General features: G+C 40.5%; 1 protein-coding gene across 1 annotated transcript in view; it reads left to right on the top strand.

Moving 5' to 3' along the window:
* The window catches only part of LOC121858937 (E3 ubiquitin-protein ligase hyd-like), a 112,916-nt gene that overhangs the window by 30,444 nt on the left and 76,472 nt on the right, over window positions 1–6,000 (top strand).

The raw sequence follows: 6,000 nt of genomic DNA, 5'->3' as shown, positions 1-6,000 counted from the left end.
AACAATGCAGAACACAGTGAGGTAGTCCACCTTGTTGTATAAAATTGGTGAGAATGATTACACCTTTTGGCTGGTGAGTAGAATAGATTACCTTGTTGTAATGCAGGTGGTGAAACCAGAATGCCTTAACATAGCCCTAAAGATTGGTGAAATGGTCCTCTTGTTGGCCAATGATATAGGGTGGTAGTGGTCTGTGTGTATTATAGGGTGATGAGGCCAGATCTGTGTAGTATAGGGTGGTGAGAATCAGTCACCAGTATGGTGATGATTATACATCAAGTCCCTTGTTGTGAGTATAGAATTGGTGAGAATGGGTCACTTGGCGTGCAGGGTGGTGAGAATGCAGGGTGCCTTGATTGTGTAATATCGAGGTGGTGAGGCTGTTCACTTGTATTGCAGCCTCAGTGGTGAAATAGTGCCATAGTATAAAGTGGTAAAGAGCTAATTACATATTTATAGTATAAAGAATTGGTGATGGATCAGGTGGGAGTGGTGAAATAAGTCACCTTGATAATGCAATGATGTGCCAATTGGTAAAGTGGGTCTGTAATATTGAGCATAAAGTGTGAGAATCAGTTACCTTGTTTAAGCGCCTCAAATTTGATAGAATGGGTGCCATATTGGTATAAATTGGTGAGAATGGGTCACTTTGTTGTGTAGTATAGAGGTGGTGAGTGAAGTCCTTATTAGTATAAATTGGTGAGGAATAGTTACCTTATTTGTATAAATACTCAAGAACAAGTGAGAATACAGGTCACCTTGTTGTATATTCAAATTGGTGTCTAGATCTTTGTTGTGTATTATAGGTGGTAGAATGAGATGCTGCTTATTTATGTGAGTATAGAATTGAAATGGATTATATGTGGTATAAGTGTGAATACGTCCTTGTTGTGTGGGGTGAAATGATTACACTGTTACTTGTGCAGTGGAAATTTGAAATCGATTCCGCCATTGTGTAGTATCAGAATGGGTCCTGTATGGCTATAGGGTGAGTGAGAATAGGTCCTGCTTGTTGTATATGCAAGGGGTGTGGAGGTAGTCACCTTGTTAGCGCAGCTCAGGTGTGAATGGTCTTTAGCGACCTCAGTGGTGAATGGGTCGCCTTGTTGTGTGGTATAGAATTAGTGAGTAGATTACCTTGTTGTACGTAGTATAGGTGGTGAATGGGTCTACTGCTGCTTTAGCCCTCATCTCAAGAATTGGTGAGAATGATTACTTATTTTCAGCCTCAATACTCGGGTGGTGAGGCTAAGATTTTATTGTGATACTAGAATGATAGAAATGGGTCTTACCTTTAACCTTGGTGCCAGGTGGTAAAGATGATTAGCCTTGTTGTCATAGTGCACCGAATTGATGAGAATGGTCACACTGTTTGTATAGTATAAATTGGTGAAAATGGGTCTGTATTTATTAGTATAAATTGGTGAAGATAGATTTTTAGCGCAAAATATAGGGTGGGCCAATTACCTTGTTGTATGAAATGCATAAGATTAGGTGAGAATGAATTCACCATATTTATAATGGTATAGGAATTGGTGGTGATGCCTTATTCATAGTATAAGATTGAAGGAATGCAGTCCTTATTTGTGTGGTATAGGGTGTGGTGAATGGGTCTGCTTGTGTGGTATAAATTGGTGAATACAGGTCACATGGTATAGGAGATTTGGTGAATGGTCTGTATTTGTGTGGTATAGGGTGAGCCGATTCTGCTGTTGTGTGTGGTATAAGAGATTGGGTAGAGAATGGTCTGTGACACTGTATAGGGTGGTAGTCCTTATTTGTGTGAGAGTATAGGGTGGTGAGGCCAGATTTTATATGTTGAGTGCTCAAGGATTGTTGAGAATAGAGTCCACCCATATTTCGTTATAAATATAGGAATGGTAGATAGGTCACCTTGTTGTATAGTATAGGGGTGATGGTAGATTACCTTATTTGTGCCAATATAAGATGGTCACCTTATTTGGCATGTGTTATAGGGTGGTAAAATAGATTCTACCTTGTTGTGCCTTCATTATAGGGTGGTCACCTTGAGTATAGGGTGGTGATGAATAGATTACCTTATTTCAATAATGATTATGAATTGGTGAGAATGGTCCTGTATTTGTGTATATCAGGTGGTGAAATAGAATGCAAAAGCCTCAAGAATTGGTGAGAATGGTCCACCTTATTTAACTAATTATAAAGAGATTAGTGAGAATGGGTCACCTTGTTGTATGAGTATAAGTGCAGTGAAGCCAGGTGCATAAGCAATATCGAATTAGTGAGGCCAGTGCACCATTGTATAGTATAAGATGGTGAGAATAAGTCCTGTATTTGTGTGTGTCTCTCAGGTGGTGAGAATAGATTACCTTGTGGCACTTCTAGGGTACGTGCAGTAGGTGCAGCCCAATTATTACAGAGTATAAGATTGTTGAGCCAATTACTTGTATTTGTGTGGCCTTAGGTGGTAAAGAATGAGTCTACTGTTGTGTAAGTATAAGGGTGGTAGAATAGGTCACCTTGTTGTGTGTGTTATAGAATTGGTGGTGAATCACTGTATAGTACTCAGATTACATTGAATAAGGTCTGCTTGTTGTGTGGTATAGAGATTGGTGAGAATGGGTCACCTTGTTTTGTGTGGTATAGGGTGTTGAGAATGGGTCACCTTGTTGTGTAGTATAAAGGTGGTGAGGCCAGATTACCTTGTTGTGTGGTATAGGGTGGTGAATCGGTCCACATATGGTATGAGTGGGGTAGAGTAATTCACCTTGGCATTATTGGTATAGAATTAGGTGAGAATGGGTCTACTGTTGTGTGTGCAAGGTGGGTGAGTCGGTCTACTATGGTATTAGTATGAGGTGGTGAGAATGGGTCCTTGTTTGTGTGTTATAGGGTGGTGGTGAATGGATTACCTTGTGGCAAATATAGAATTGGGTGAGAATGGGTCTGTGTTGTATACAGTATAGGGTGAAATGGGTCACCTTGTATGTGGCTCTAGGGTGGTGAATGGGTCACCTTGTTTGTAATTATACTTTGAATTGGTAGAATGGAATTACCTTATTGTAGTATGGGTGGGTGAGAATGGGTCTGCTGTAAGTATTCTCCAATTGATCCAATTATATGTGTATGCCAGATGGTGAAATGGGTCACCTTGTTGTACTTGTATAAGTGGTGAGAATGAATCACTGCTGTTGTGTGTTATAGGGTGGTGAGCGGTCACTTATGTAATCTCGGGTGTGAGAATAGGTCACCTTGGCATGTATCTTTCAAGTGGTGAAAATAGATGCACTAATATAATTAATTGAAATAGGTCCTGTGTTAGTAGCATTATAAATTTGAAAATAGGTGCACTTACCTTGTTGTATAGTAGGAGTGGTAGGACTCTGCAGGTTACCCTAAAGATGGTAGCTAATCCTCTTGCAGTTTTTATATACGATCTAATTGGGTAAAATAAGATAAATACAGTGGGGTATGCTATAACGAACGGATTCTACTACGAATATTTCTATAACGAACGGTTTTACCTATAAAATTGAGAATGCTATAACGAACGCAACTCCTACAACGAACGCGGATGAATACGGGACTATTTCGCCTGGCGCATGAATATTGTTGTACCGCGACCCACAACAAGAGCGTCAGGCGCCATCTTTGTCTCATTGTGTAGCCAGTGCACCACTGTTATTGTTGAAATTTCGTCTTTTGATGTGGAAATAAAGTTATTTGTATAAATATTTTGTTATACAAGTGTGCAATTGTGCCAATGAATCGTCCAAAGCGAGTGAGAAAGCTCACAACTCTTGAAACTAAGAAAGAAATCATAAAGAAACGTGAGGATGGAACAAGCATTGCGAAACTTAGTGATGAGTATGGGATGGCTAAATCGACTATGTGTACGATTTTGAAGAATAAAGAGGAGTTGTAAACTGTGCAAGTGGCTAAGGGAATCTCTAGACTTAGCAAAGCAAGGTGTAAAGCAGTGGTTCTCAACCTTGTTTGCCCCATGCACCCCTTTCACCATATGTCAGAATGTCATTCCCCCCCTCCTTTCCTAGATTGTCTGCCTCAAAAAGTGCATTCCAAATAATATGCATATAATACTGAAAATCCTTTATTTTTTCCATATTAGTACATATACATTTACAATTTTACATGGATTATTTTTATAGTGGAGTTTTACAAATTAAATGCCAATTGAAAATGTTGATGGATTTATAAAACTTGAATAAAAGTAAAATAGTATTTTTTATATTTATAATGAATTACTTAACAGACCAAACTGAAGCATAATGCAATAAACAAAAAGTTCAATAGAATACCAGGATACCTGTGATTGTTTTTTCTTCGCCAATTCTGGGATACGCGGAGGAGCGCTTGAAAGGGCACAACGCAGGTCATTTTCTACCTCTAATCTACTACGTTGCTTCGTTTTAATTTGCAACAGAGTTTAAAAGCCTGACTCACAAAGATATGTCGACACAAACGGAAGCAATGCACGGATAGCTCTTTCTGCCACTTTTGGGTAGGAATCGCACATCAAGGGCCAAAATTCTGTGATTGATTTCTCATCGAACATATCTCTTGCTCCCGAATCAGTTTCCCTGAAAACCTGAATTCCCCCCCTGGGGGGAATTCCCCCTGGTTGAGAACCCCTGGTGTAAAGTGATTGAGGAGATGGAAAATTTACTCTTGGTGTGGATAAAGGAGAAAGAAATGGCAGGTGATAGCATTAATGAAGCTATAATTTGTGAGAAGGCCAGACAATTGTTTGAGGACCTTAAAGCCAAGACTCCCAGTGGAAGTGATAGTGATGTGCCAGTGTTTAGGGGTACCAAGGGGTGGTTTACTGGTTTCAGAAGAAGAAATAAATTACATAGTGTTGTGAGACATGGTGATGCTGCTAGTGCTGATAAGGAAGCAGCTAAGGAACACCATGACATTTTTTTTAATGTTATTAAAGAGGGAGGCTTTGTTTCTCAGCAGGTATGCAACTGTGATGAAACTGGACTTTTTTGGAAAAAAATGCCTCGCCGTACATACATTACAAGGGAGGAAACTTCTGTCCCTGGCCATAAGCCAATGAAAGACAGGCTTACCCTCCTTCTTTGTGCTAATGCTTCTGGTGACTGCAAGGTAAAACCCCTCCTTGTGTACCATGCAGAAAACCCCAGAGCTTTCAAAAACATTAGGAAGACCTGCCTTGGTGTTATGTGGCGGTCAAACCCAAAGGCTTGGGTGACCGGGAGTTTATTCTCTGAGTGGGTGATTGAGGTGTTTGGACCCATTGTTCGGGAATACCTCAGGGAGAATAATCTTCCACTGAAAGCTCTATTGGTGATGGACAATGCACCAGCCCACCCTCCTAATTTGATGGTTGAATTGCCAGAGGAGTTCAACTTCATCACTGTGCACTTCTTGCCACCCAACACAACACCTCTCATCCAGCCCATGGATCAACAGGTAATTTCTAACTTTAAGAAGCTGTACACAAAGGCACTGTTTAGAAAATGTTTTGCGTTCACTTCTTCCAGTGATGTTAGTTTGAAGGAATTTTGGAAGAATCACTTCAATATAGCAGATGCTGTGTTTTTAATTGTGTTAGCCTGGAAAGAGGTTACTGTGAGGTGTCTTTGTGCTGCTTGGAGGCCATTGTGGCCTGAATGTGTTCTTCAAAGAGACTTTGAAGGCTTCGAAGAGTTAGAGGAAGAGGCTGTTGTACATGAAATTGTGTCTCTGGGGAATTCCATGGGCCTGGAAGTGGATGATGATGATGATGTTGAGGAGTTGGTGGAAGAGCACAGTAAGGAGCTGTCCACTGAGGAGCTGCTTGAGCTTGACAAAGAGGAAAATGAGACACTGAAGTGGAGCTTAACTTCTGAGGAGGAGGACAAGGAGGAAAGCCTCATCATTCCAGCCAAAGATCTCAAGGATGCGTTCTTTTGCTGGAGCAAACTGTCTAAGCTTGCAGAGGATTATCATCCTGTTGTTGGTGCTGTGGAAAAGGCCATCAGTGTGTTTAAT

Source organism: Homarus americanus, unplaced genomic scaffold (genome assembly GCF_018991925.1).
Source record: "Homarus americanus isolate GMGI-L3 unplaced genomic scaffold, GMGI_Hamer_2.0 scaffold8226, whole genome shotgun sequence".
NCBI lineage: Eukaryota > Metazoa > Arthropoda > Malacostraca > Decapoda > Nephropidae > Homarus > Homarus americanus.
This window is presented reverse-complemented; position numbering and strand designations above follow the sequence as displayed.